We start from the raw sequence: 13,742 nt of genomic DNA on the forward strand, positions 1-13,742 counted from the left end.
CGACTGGAGCATTAACTTGTCTTGGTAGTATGAGTCTGGTACGGTTAACCGATTCTTATCTAATGGTGTTATGTGAGAGATACCACAATGGTGTGTTTGGCTTTAATGTAATATAATCGAACGTGTCACTGACTGATCAAAGTAGAGCCTAAATAATGATAGCTTGAGTCTTGCAACTCTCACGGAACTTTCGTACCACCGTGTAAGTGTGCACTAAGAAAGCGTCTTAAAAAAATTACATTTTATAAAGTATGGTGCTTGCAAAAGTATTTAGAGATTCAAGATGAACGATGAAAATGTTTAAGTTTTGAACACTATATAGGTACATACCTAATATTTGTTTTTTTTTCTTTATTAATAAAATACACAATCTGTACGCAACAAGGCACAATAATAAGAGCATGGGCTATAATACCTAATATTATTATTATAATAATATAATATTATTGTATTACCTAATATTAAATAACAAATTGAATAAAGTTTGAGTCATACAGAATCGGTACATTTATCGGGCAAGGTATAAAAATACATAGTTACATCATAACCAATATGATAATATAATATTTAAATCATATAGAAATCTCATTTTTTACGGGCCACGAAGTGCACGGGATCAGCTAGTTAATTTGAAAAAAAAATCACATCTAATATAATGTGACATTAAAAAATAGCTACCTAAATAATAACATTGACAGACAGTACCTACTCCTATAGCAGTATTATGAAAATGTTATGTAGGGTGGCTTTAACTGCAACAACAATAAATTGAAGAATTGTATGTTACATGATATAAAAACAAGGTACGATCGTAACTTTTTGACGGTCGGATACTTCGGTAAGCACGCGACGTAGAGTACTGTACAGTAATGATAATTTAATGACAATATGATAATACGGGTAAGCAATGGTGACGTGTGGCGTGGACTTGGACCAAATCTGGACTTTTGCGATCATACCATATGTTGTTTATACCGTGGTATATTATGACTAGGGACCGGAATTATATTCTTTTGCATATTTTTTTTTTGAGGCTATGCAGTCAGACGGGGGTTCGAAATCTTTATATAAAAAGAATATTTCGTATAATAAAGAATATTTGAGAATATATCGATTAATTTGTGTAGACATTCGATATTTTTTGTTGCAGTGGCATAAATAATATAAATTATGTGTCCGATAATAGTGATATGATATTGATACATTATATATACGTATTATAACCATCATATAGCATGCCTTAATTTGTAATGTACTGTAATATTCTGTAGTAGATAAGAGACTTATAAGTCAGTCAGTACTTAAATGTAAAAGAGTTTTTGACATAGAAACCATAGAAAACGATCTAATATTTATTAAGGCCCATTTTTTTGTTTTCGTAACATCCATCAAAAGTTTGGAAAAATCTAATGTGTCTCTTGTTGATTCGATAAATCTAATTGAAACTACAATTGGTCAACTTCAAAAAATACCCGGAGAAAATGGAAATAAAATAAAAATAAAAATTGATCAAATTCAACAAAAAAATAAAGCGCTCATCATTATGAAAAACGTAGCTAAGTTTTGAATGGAAATAATGAAGTTCAACTTATAGACAATATTTCACCGGCTATGATTACTGATTTGCAAAATTCTCCCGTGACTTCAGTTGACGTCGAACGTTCATTTAGCACGACAGACCGTCGTACAAATATGACACCAGAACACATGGAGCAAAATATAGTTGTTAACTGTTTTCAAAAATTTTCGTAATTAAAAATACCTTATTGTTATTAATATAATTTAATCAATTTTTTTTTTAACATGTATAATTTTGCTTATTTTTTGCATATTATTTTTTATCATATACTTTTGCATATTACTTTTTATCATATACTCAATTATATCAATTTTTTTTGTATTATTTTGCATATAAATGAATTTTTTTATTTCAAGAGAATATTTTAATAAAAAAACATTTTTTTTGCATATTTCATTATGATTTTTAAAGAATATTGGAAGAATATTTTCAATTTTTTAAGAGAATATTAGCATCTTATTTTGGCTATTTTAAAAGAATATAATTCCGGCCCCTAATTATGACATTACAGCTACAGCAGTAATATTTTCAATGATATCGAATTATAATATATGAGTACATTAAACTGCCACATTGCGTTGCTCTAGATATTGGGGGCACTGATATATTTCAAGGGAAATATCAAATTATATCAATTAATAATAAATGTTCTATTTTAAGAGGACGTCATATCCGTATGCGTTGTCTCCGTCTTACAAATGTACAATATAGCAAAAAACTGTTTTCCACGCAACCACTTTACTCCCTTTGTATTTATAGTAGAATTACCAAAATTATTCCACAACGCATAGGAAACAACTTTATCCGTGTCGTAGCGTTTTTATTTTTTTTTTTTTTTTATAGCATTTACCAATAATTTTTAGTAATTAAATGAAAAAACAACGAAAAAAATCCTCATGTTCTCAAAGTGATAACTTTAATTTTATTTATGTTGTCCAAATAATAAAAACGCTACGACACAGATAAAGTTGTTCCATAGGCGTTGTGGAATTTTGGCAATCCTCTAATATATAAATACCTAGGGAATGGTTCTATCCCGCTCAAAATAGTTTTTTGCTATGTTGTACATTTGTAAGACAGAGACAACGCGTTTGGTCTATTTTAAATTTTTGGTCTATTCGTTCATTTGTCGTTTATTTTATCACCACCGTTCAGCTGATTAGTACGTAATGCATAATGCGTTGAGCCGTCACAGAACACTGAACAATATTAGTCGTAGAAAATTTAATTTAATTTGTCATGGCTATAGCGTTACATAGCAGTTTCGATGTGCATTGTATACGTACACACTACTTAACAGCTAAAACTAAAAACAGTAATAATTTCATTACTGCCATAGAGCCATAGTAGTAATAAAAAAGTGAATTATATTGGCCGGTTTTGGAAATTTAAAAAGTGGTAAATTTCCGTCAATGTGTGAAATGTTAATAGAGAATAATAAAAATTAAAGGAAAATGGGAATTTTTATCAAAATCAGTTTTTGACCAAATCGATTTTGTTTTTTGGCGTAACTCTAAGACAAATGACCGTAGATAGATGACAATTGCACTGAATGTTTATATTATATTAATTTTCTATACACCATAAAATGTCGACTCTTTTTGAGCTGTTTGCGGACATTGTCAATTTTCAATATTTTTTGTTTTTATTTTCTATAATTGTCAATGAAATGTGTTGGGTAAAACTGCGTGAAAATTGAATGAAAAGCTCCTGATATATTTTCACAATAACAGTTGAAAAATGTTAAAAATGCATAGGCACAATTTTTTTTTATAAGCATTTAAAGTTCGAATTACGACAAAATTTATCAACTTGAAATTTAATAATTATTTTGTAGTTAAAAATGTATAAAATTTTCAACATTTATAGCCAAGGATTCAAAATTTAAAACAACGTTCCACGTAAATAGGTTTATAAATAAATTACTTTATTCACAATAATATCATCAAATATACTCAGTAATATACTCAGTCGTAGGCTGTTTCATCGTCTTCGCTCAAAATTGTTTTTTGTATACAATATTTTCATTGAATTCAAATTTAATACTATCCGTTATACAGTGACACACTTGTAACCTACCGTACAGCAGAGCAACATCCACTTTCCCGCCTTTTATATCATTGAATTAATTAATTAATTAATTTGACTAATTAACTAAATAATTTAACACCATCCATTACAGTATCCCCACTTGCCTACCTTTAATCTATTTTATTTCTTAATAATAGATAAATCATGATTTATAAAATATTGGTAGACCAAATGGGATGTGTGGGATTATAAAAATTGAATATCGGCCGCCACTTTATTAGGATTGAGGACATTTTACTTTTTATTAACTTTTATCGATTGCGTTCGCCCTCTGTAATTTTAACACACGAATTGATGAATTTATTTTTATTATTTATTCTTACAATATGTAACCAAGAACTTGACAAGTGTTTTATAATTTTTTTATTATGTCTCACATTAAAAATAATAATAGTAAGTATAGTAAAACACACCTATCTAGCTGTTTTTTTTAAGTAGATAAAAACCAAAATACGATTTCTAAAGCTATTTAATAATATTTGTGTTTTACTTGTTTAATAAACATTATTTTCGACGGATGTTAGATTGCTACATACCTAACTTACGAGGGATAAAACTTGTCGGGGCTACAAGCCTGTAACTTGTCAGGGCAACAAACTTGTCACGGCTCCAAACTTGTCAGGGTTGCATACTTTGTAACTTGTCAGGGCTACAAGCTTGTCACGGTTGCAAACTTTGTACCTTGTCAGGGCTACACATTTGTAATTTGTCAGGGCACCAAAATTGTCAGGGCTACAACCTTGTTATTTGTCAGGTTTACAAACTTGTCAGGTATATGTACTTATCACTTAACAGGGCTACAAGCTTATCATTTGACAGGGCACCAAATTTGTCAGGGCTACATTATTTGTAATTTGTCAGGGCACCAAACTTGTCAGGGCCACATTATTGTAATTTGTCAGGGCAACAAACTTGTCAGGGCTACAAGCTTGTAAGGGCTATGTCCATATCAGGGCAACACATTTGTAACTTATCAGGGCCGCATGATATAATTTGTCGGGGCAATTAACTTCTCAGGGCAACATACTTGGCAAGAATACACATCTACCTTGCGAAGGATAAAAATTGTCATGGCTACAAACTTGTTACTTGTCAGGTTTACACACTTGTTAGGACTATGTACATGTCAGGACTACATATTTGTTACTTATCAGGGCCTCGTGATATAATTTGTCGGGGCAATTAACATGTCAGGGCTTCACATCTAATTTGCTAGGGGTGAAACTTATCAGGGCCACAAGCTTGTTATTTCTCAGGTTAACAAACTCGTCAGGTCTATTTCCTTATAACTTGTCAGGGCTACAAGCTTGTCAGGGCTACACATTTGTAACTTTTCAGGGCTGCATGATATACTTTGTCAGGGCAACTAACTTGTCAGGGCTACACTTGTAACTTTCTAGGGATAAAACTTGTCGGGGCTATGCACTTACATGTTAAGGCTAAATACTTGTAAGGCCAACATTGCTCGTCACATGTCAGGGCTACACATGAACTTGCTACACATAACTTGTGAGGGTTATAAGGTTATAATTTGTCGGAGCTGCATACTTTGTACCTTGTCAGGGCACCAAACTTGTCAGGTCTACACATTTTGTAATTTGTCAGGGCAACAAAATTGTCAGGGCTCTTAACTTTTCACGGTTATATACTTTGTAACTTGTCAGGGCTACAAGGTTGTCAGGGCTGTATACTTTTGTAACTTGTCAGGGCTACAAGATTGACAGGGATGCATACTTTGTAATTTGGCAGGGCTACACATTTGTAATTTTTCCGGCAACAAACTTGTCAGGGCAACAAACTTGTCAGGGCAACAAACTTTTCACGGTTGTATACTTTGTAAATATTCAGGGCTACAAGATTGTCAGGGCTACAAAAATGTCAGGGCTACAACCTTCTAATACGTCAGGGCTACAAGCATGTTACTTGTCAGGGCTCTGCACTTTTTTGTCAGGGCAACTAACTTGTCAGGGCTACACCTGTAACTTGCTTGGGATAAAACTTGTCGGGGCTATGCACTTACTTGTTTAGGCTAAATACTTGGAAGGCCAACATTGCTCGTCACTTGTCAGGGCTGCACATAACTTAAGATGGTTATAAGGTTATAATTCGTCGGAGTTGCATACTTTGTACCTTGTCAGGTCTACATGCTTGTAATTCGTCAGGGCGACAAACTTGTTAGGGCTACAAGCTTGTCACGGCTACACATTTTGTAATTTGTCAGGGCTCCAAACTTGTCACGGTTGCATACTTTGTAACTTGTCAGGGCTACAAGCTTGTCACGGTTGCATACTTTTGTACCTTGTCAGGGCACCAAACTTGTCAGGTCTACACGTTTGTAATTTGTCAGGGACACAAACTTGTCAGGGCTACATTATTGTAATTCGTCAGGGCACCAAACTTGTCAGGGCTCCAAACTTGTCAGGGTTGCATACTTTGTAACTTGTCACGGCTGCATACTTGTCAGGGCAACACATTTGTAATTTGTAAGGGCTACAAGCTTATAAGGGCAACAAAATTGTCAGGCTACAAATTTGTAACTTGTCAGGGCTACAAGCTTATAAGGGATATACACATGTCAGGGCTATATATCTAACTTGCAACGGATAAAAATTGTCATGGCTACAAACTTGTTATTTGTCAGGTTAACAAACTTGTAAGGGCAACATACTTGTCAGGGCAACAACCTTGTTACTTGTCAGATTAACAAACTTGTAAGGGCTACATACTTGTCAGGGCAACAACCTTGTTACTTGTCAGGTTTACACACTTGTTAGGACTATGTACATGTCAGGACTACATATTTGTTACTTATCAGGGCCTCGTGATATAATTTGTCGGGGCAATTAACATGTCAGGGCTTCACATCTAATTTGCTAGGGGTGAAACTTATCAGGGCCACAAGCTTGTTATTTCTCAGGTTAACAAACTCGTCAGGTCTATTTCCTTATAACTTGTCAGGGCTACAAGCTTGTCAGGGCTACACATTTGTAACTTTTCAGGGCTGCATGATATACTTTGTCAGGGCAACTAACTTGTCAGGGCTACACTTGTAACTTTCTAGGGATAAAACTTGTCGGGGCTATGCACTTACATGTTAAGGCTAAATACTTGTAAGGCCAACATTGCTCGTCACATGTCAGGGCTACACATGAACTTGCTACACATAACTTGTGAGGGTTATAAGGTTATAATTTGTCGGAGCTGCATACTTTGTACCTTGTCAGGGCACCAAACTTGTCAGGTCTACACGTTTTGTAATTTGTCAGGGCAACAAAATTGTCAGGGCTCTTAACTTTTCACGGTTATATACTTTGTAACTTGTCAGGGCTACAAGGTTGTCAGGGCTGCATACTTTTGTAACTTGTCAGGGCTACAAGATTGACAGGGATGCATACTTTGTAATTTGGCAGGGCTACACATTTGTAATTTTTCCGGCAACAAACTTGTCAGGGCTACATCATTGTAATTCGTCAGGGCAACAAACTTGTCAGGGCAACAAACTTGTCAGGGCAACAAACTTTTCACGGTTGTATACTTTGTAACTTGTCAGGGCTACAAGATTGTCAGGGCTACAAAAATGTCAGGGCTACAACCTTCTAATACGTCAGGGCTACAAGCATGTTACTTGTCAGGGCTCTGCACTTTTTTGTCAGGGCAACTAACTTGTCAGGGCTACACCTGTAACTTGCTTGGGATAAAACTTGTCGGGGCTATGCACTTACTTGTTTAGGCTAAATACTTTCAAGGCCAACATTGCTCGTCACTTGTCAGGGCTGCACATAACTTGTGATGGTTATAAGGTTATAATTTGTCGGAGTTGCATACTTTGTACCTTGTCAGGTCTACATGCTTGTAATTCGTCAGGGCGACAAACTTGTTAGGGCTACAAGCTTGTTATTTGTCAGGTTAACATACTTGTCAGGTATATTTACTTATAACTTGTCAGGGCTCCAAACTTGTCACGGCTACACATTTTGTAATTTGTCAGGACAACAAAGTGTCAGGGCTCCAAACTTGTCACGGTTGCATACTTTGTAACTTGTCAGGGCTACAAGCTTGTCACAGTTGCATACTTTTGTACCTTGTCAGGGCACCAAACTTGTCAGGTCTACACATTTGTAATTTGTCAGGGCAACAAACTTGTCAGGGCTACATTATTGTAATTCGTCAGGGCAACAAACTTGTCAGGGCTACAAGCTTGTAAGGGCTATGTCCATATAAGGGCTACACATGTGTAACTTATCAGGGCCGCATGATATAATTTGTCGGGGCAATTAACTTCTCAGGGCAACACATTTGGCAAGGTTACACATCTACCTTGCGAAGGATAAAACTTGTCGGGGTTACAAGCTTTTAAGGGCTATGCACTTGTCAGGGCTACACATTTTGTAATTCGTCAGGGCGACAAACTGGTTAGGGCTACAAGCTTGTTATTTGTCAGGTTAACATACTTGTCAGGTATATTTACTTATAACTTGTCAGGGCTCCAAACTTGTCACGGCTACACATTTTGTAATTTGTCTGGGCAACAAAATTGTCAGGGCTCCAAACTTGTCACGGCTGCATACTTTTGTACCTTGTCAGGGCACCAAACTTGTCAGGTCTACACATTTGTAATTTGTCAGGGCTACAAGCTTGTCAGGGCTACACATTTGTAATTTGTCATGTCAACAAAGTTGTCAGGGCTGCATACTTTTGTAACTTGTCAGGGCTACAAGCTTGTCAGGGCTACAAAATTGTCAGGTGTGTATACTTTGTAACTTGTCAGGGCTACACATTTGTATTTTGTCAGGGCAACTCGTCACGGCTGCACACCTTGTAATTTGTCAGGGCTACAAGCGTGTTAATTGTCAGGGCTCTGCACTTTTTTGTCAGGGCAACATACTTTTAAGGCCAAGGTTAGGTAAGTAGTTGGGTTAGGTTTTTGTAGTTAAATTGTATTTCTATTAAACACATAGGTACATAAAATACTTATGTCTATACAGTTTCACAGTTCCATATTACTATTTATAAACAAAATATTTATTACCTAGGTACCTGAAAAGGAGATGCCTATTCTCATATTTTCTTGTCCACAAAAAAAAACTGACAAAATATGTTCTTCAAAATCGTTTTTACTCCTCGTTTGACAACACACATATATTATATTACATAATAATACATACTACTTTCAAGTACCTATAAGTTTTAACTTATATTATTATACTTACACTACAGGGCTACACTACTCTTAAAGTGTTTTTCTTAAATATGAAATGACATATGTCATAAATAAGTAGGTACCTATAACCATCAACTTTGGTCACCATTAACATAATGCGATATATGATGCAATATTTATAATTTTTAATAATGTTTCACATGTCTCTCAAAAAAAGGTAAAACTTTATTGGTCGGGGAGAAAAGAATAGATTTACGATGACGTACCTTTAGTCTATTGTGTAAGTTTACACTACACTTTATAAAATATTCACGCGATTGCTATTGAACACTGCGGCCATCTCTGCTGTCTTGACAATTTTTATTTATGTACCTAGGTACCTTCCTGTTACGTACACCTTCATCAAAATTTGCTTCGATCAACGGTACCTATTATTAATATAATACATAAAACTCATTTTCCATAAATATATAATATGTGATATCACAATTTCTTTAAGTCACGTAAGGTGAGCATAAAATCCTGTTTATTATTAATATAATTTAACACATCTAACGGTATATATACCTAATATAATAAATAAAACTTTGTGTACGTCTTATCTTCTAGGCCTATAAAAATGCAGATAATACAAATTAATAGTACAAATTAGAACTTCCAAAATGAAAACCAAAATAATTTGGACAACCAAATAGATGTAAATTAATGGCAAAAGTATTAGCAAATAAATTTAAACGTCGAAGGAAACTAACCTAAGATACAACATTATCACAAACTTACATTTTTATTTTTTATTTTTTGGTATGTATTGATTATTTATAATTTTTCATCATTAGTAATTACAAGCTGATGCGCATATATGCTTTGCTGTTGCTAGGTTTTTGTGATCATTCAACTCCTTTTGGGTGTAAAACGTTGTGGAAACAATGTCTTTTTAAGTGCAGATGATATAATATACCTATCTTAATTTACAGCCATCCCGACCGGCGTTGTCCGTGAGATTAGCTTGTGATAATTATGCAAGCAGTATATTATATTATTATCAGCTTACATCATATACAGGCATAGGCTCAGGGGCGGGCGTATATCGATTGCGCCTAAATTACCTTTTTACCTGTAAAAAATTTATCGATTGCGCCGCGCAGGTAACAACTCCGCCGAACTTTTTTACATATCAACTCCACCGAACTTTTTTTACCGATTCCGTCGGGCGTCGACTACCAATTCACTGAATATTTGTAAACTGGTTATCTTAATAATGACAAAATGTAAAAGGCTTACGTTTACATTTATGTCATGCTATTCTATGATATAAAATATGTTTTATTTCATTAGTAGGTACAGTGTACACACTGGTACACACTATATAACTTACTGTAATTTGTATAATATGACGGTTTTACGATTTCCCCCCCCCCCCCCCCCCCCGAGTTAGTGCCCGGGTGAGTTGTGTCTCTGCAACGACTGGAGCATTAACTTGTCTTGGTAGTATGAGTCTGGTACGGTTAACCGATTCTTATCTAATGGTGTTATGTGAGAGATACCACAATGGTGTGTTTGGCTTTAATGTAATATAATCGAACGTGTCACTGACTGATCAAAGTAGAGCCTAAATAATGATAGCTTGAGTCTTGCAACTCTCACGGAACTTTCGTACCACCGTGTAAGTGTGCACTAAGAAAGCGTCTTAAAAAAATTACATTTTATAAAGTATGGTGCTTGCAAAAGTATTTAGAGATTCAAGATGAACGATGAAAATGTTTAAGTTTTGAACACTATATAGGTACATACCTAATATTTGTTTTTTTTTCTTTATTAATAAAATACACAATCTGTACGCAACAAGGCACAATAATAAGAGCATGGGCTATAATACCTAATATTATTATTATAATAATATAATATTATTGTATTACCTAATATTAAATAACAAATTGAATAAAGTTTGAGTCATACAGAATCGGTACATTTATCGGGCAAGGTATAAAAATACATAGTTACATCATAACCAATATGATAATATAATATTTAAATCATATAGAAATCTCATTTTTTACGGGCCACGAAGTGCACGGGATCAGCTAGTTAATTTGAAAAAAAAATCACATCTAATATAATGTGACATTAAAAAATAGCTACCTAAATAATAACATTGACAGACAGTACCTACTCCTATAGCAGTATTATGAAAATGTTATGTAGGGTGGCTTTAACTGCAACAACAATAAATTGAAGAATTGTATGTTACATGATATAAAAACAAGGTACGATCGTAACTTTTTGACGGTCGGATACTTCGGTAAGCACGCGACGTAGAGTACTGTACAGTAATGATAATTTAATGACAATATGATAATACGGGTAAGCAATGGTGACGTGTGGCGTGGACTTGGACCAAATCTGGACTTTTGCGATCATACCATATGTTGTTTATACCGTGGTATATTATGACTAGGGACCGGAATTATATTCTTTTGCATATTTTTTTTTTGAGGCTATGCAGTCAGACGGGGGTTCGAAATCTTTATATAAAAAGAATATTTCGTATAATAAAGAATATTTGAGAATATATCGATTAATTTGTGTAGACATTCGATATTTTTTGTTGCAGTGGCATAAATAATATAAATTATGTGTCCGATAATAGTGATATGATATTGATACATTATATATACGTATTATAACCATCATATAGCATGCCTTAATTTGTAATGTACTGTAATATTCTGTAGTAGATAAGAGACTTATAAGTCAGTCAGTACTTAAATGTAAAAGAGTTTTTGACATAGAAACCATAGAAAACGATCTAATATTTATTAAGGCCCATTTTTTTGTTTTCGTAACATCCATCAAAAGTTTGGAAAAATCTAATGTGTCTCTTGTTGATTCGATAAATCTAATTGAAACTACAATTGGTCAACTTCAAAAAATACCCGGAGAAAATGGAAATAAAATAAAAATAAAAATTGATCAAATTCAACAAAAAAATAAAGCGCTCATCATTATGAAAAACGTAGCTAAGTTTTGAATGGAAATAATGAAGTTCAACTTATAGACAATATTTCACCGGCTATGATTACTGATTTGCAAAATTCTCCCGTGACTTCAGTTGACGTCGAACGTTCATTTAGCACGACAGACCGTCGTACAAATATGACACCAGAACACATGGAGCAAAATATAGTTGTTAACTGTTTTCAAAAATTTTCGTAATTAAAAATACCTTATTGTTATTAATATAATTTAATCAATTTTTTTTTTAACATGTATAATTTTGCTTATTTTTTGCATATTATTTTTTATCATATACTTTTGCATATTACTTTTTATCATATACTCAATTATATCAATTTTTTTTGTATTATTTTGCATATAAATGAATTTTTTTATTTCAAGAGAATATTTTAATAAAAAAACATTTTTTTTGCATATTTCATTATGATTTTTAAAGAATATTGGAAGAATATTTTCAATTTTTTAAGAGAATATTAGCATCTTATTTTGGCTATTTTAAAAGAATATAATTCCGGCCCCTAATTATGACATTACAGCTACAGCAGTAATATTTTCAATGATATCGAATTATAATATATGAGTACATTAAACTGCCACATTGCGTTGCTCTAGATATTGGGGGCACTGATATATTTCAAGGGAAATATCAAATTATATCAATTAATAATAAATGTTCTATTTTAAGAGGACGTCATATCCGTATGCGTTGTCTCCGTCTTACAAATGTACAATATAGCAAAAAACTGTTTTCCACGCAACCACTTTACTCCCTTTGTATTTATAGTAGAATTACCAAAATTATTCCACAACGCATAGGAAACAACTTTATCCGTGTCGTAGCGTTTTTATTTTTTTTTTTTTTTTTATAGCATTTACCAATAATTTTTAGTAATTAAATGAAAAAACAACGAAAAAAATCCTCATGTTCTCAAAGTGATAACTTTAATTTTATTTATGTTGTCCAAATAATAAAAACGCTACGACACAGATAAAGTTGTTCCATAGGCGTTGTGGAATTTTGGCAATCCTCTAATATATAAATACCTAGGGAATGGTTCTATCCCGCTCAAAATAGTTTTTTGCTATGTTGTACATTTGTAAGACAGAGACAACGCGTTTGGTCTATTTTAAATTTTTGGTCTATTCGTTCATTTGTCGTTTATTTTATCACCACCGTTCAGCTGATTAGTACGTAATGCATAATGCGTTGAGCCGTCACAGAACACTGAACAATATTAGTCGTAGAAAATTTAATTTAATTTGTCATGGCTATAGCGTTACATAGCAGTTTCGATGTGCATTGTATACGTACACACTACTTAACAGCTAAAACTAAAAACAGTAATAATTTCATTACTGCCATAGAGCCATAGTAGTAATAAAAAAGTGAATTATATTGGCCGGTTTTGGAAATTTAAAAAGTGGTAAATTTCCGTCAATGTGTGAAATGTTAATAGAGAATAATAAAAATTAAAGGAAAATGGGAATTTTTATCAAAATCAGTTTTTGACCAAATCGATTTTGTTTTTTGGCGTAACTCTAAGACAAATGACCGTAGATAGATGACAATTGCACTGAATGTTTATATTATATTAATTTTCTATACACCATAAAATGTCGACTCTTTTTGAGCTGTTTGCGGACATTGTCAATTTTCAATATTTTTTGTTTTTATTTTCTATAATTGTCAATGAAATGTGTTGGGTAAAACTGCGTGAAAATTGAATGAAAAGCTCCTGATATATTTTCACAATAACAGTTGAAAAATGTTAAAAATGCATAGGCACAATTTTTTTTTATAAGCATTTAAAGTTCGAATTACGACAAAATTTATCAACTTGAAATTTAATAATTATTTTGTAGTTAAAAATGTATAAAATTTTCAACATTTATAGG

The sequence above is a fragment of the Metopolophium dirhodum genome, chromosome 7, assembly GCF_019925205.1.
Source record: "Metopolophium dirhodum isolate CAU chromosome 7, ASM1992520v1, whole genome shotgun sequence".
Taxonomy (NCBI): domain Eukaryota; kingdom Metazoa; phylum Arthropoda; class Insecta; order Hemiptera; family Aphididae; genus Metopolophium; species Metopolophium dirhodum.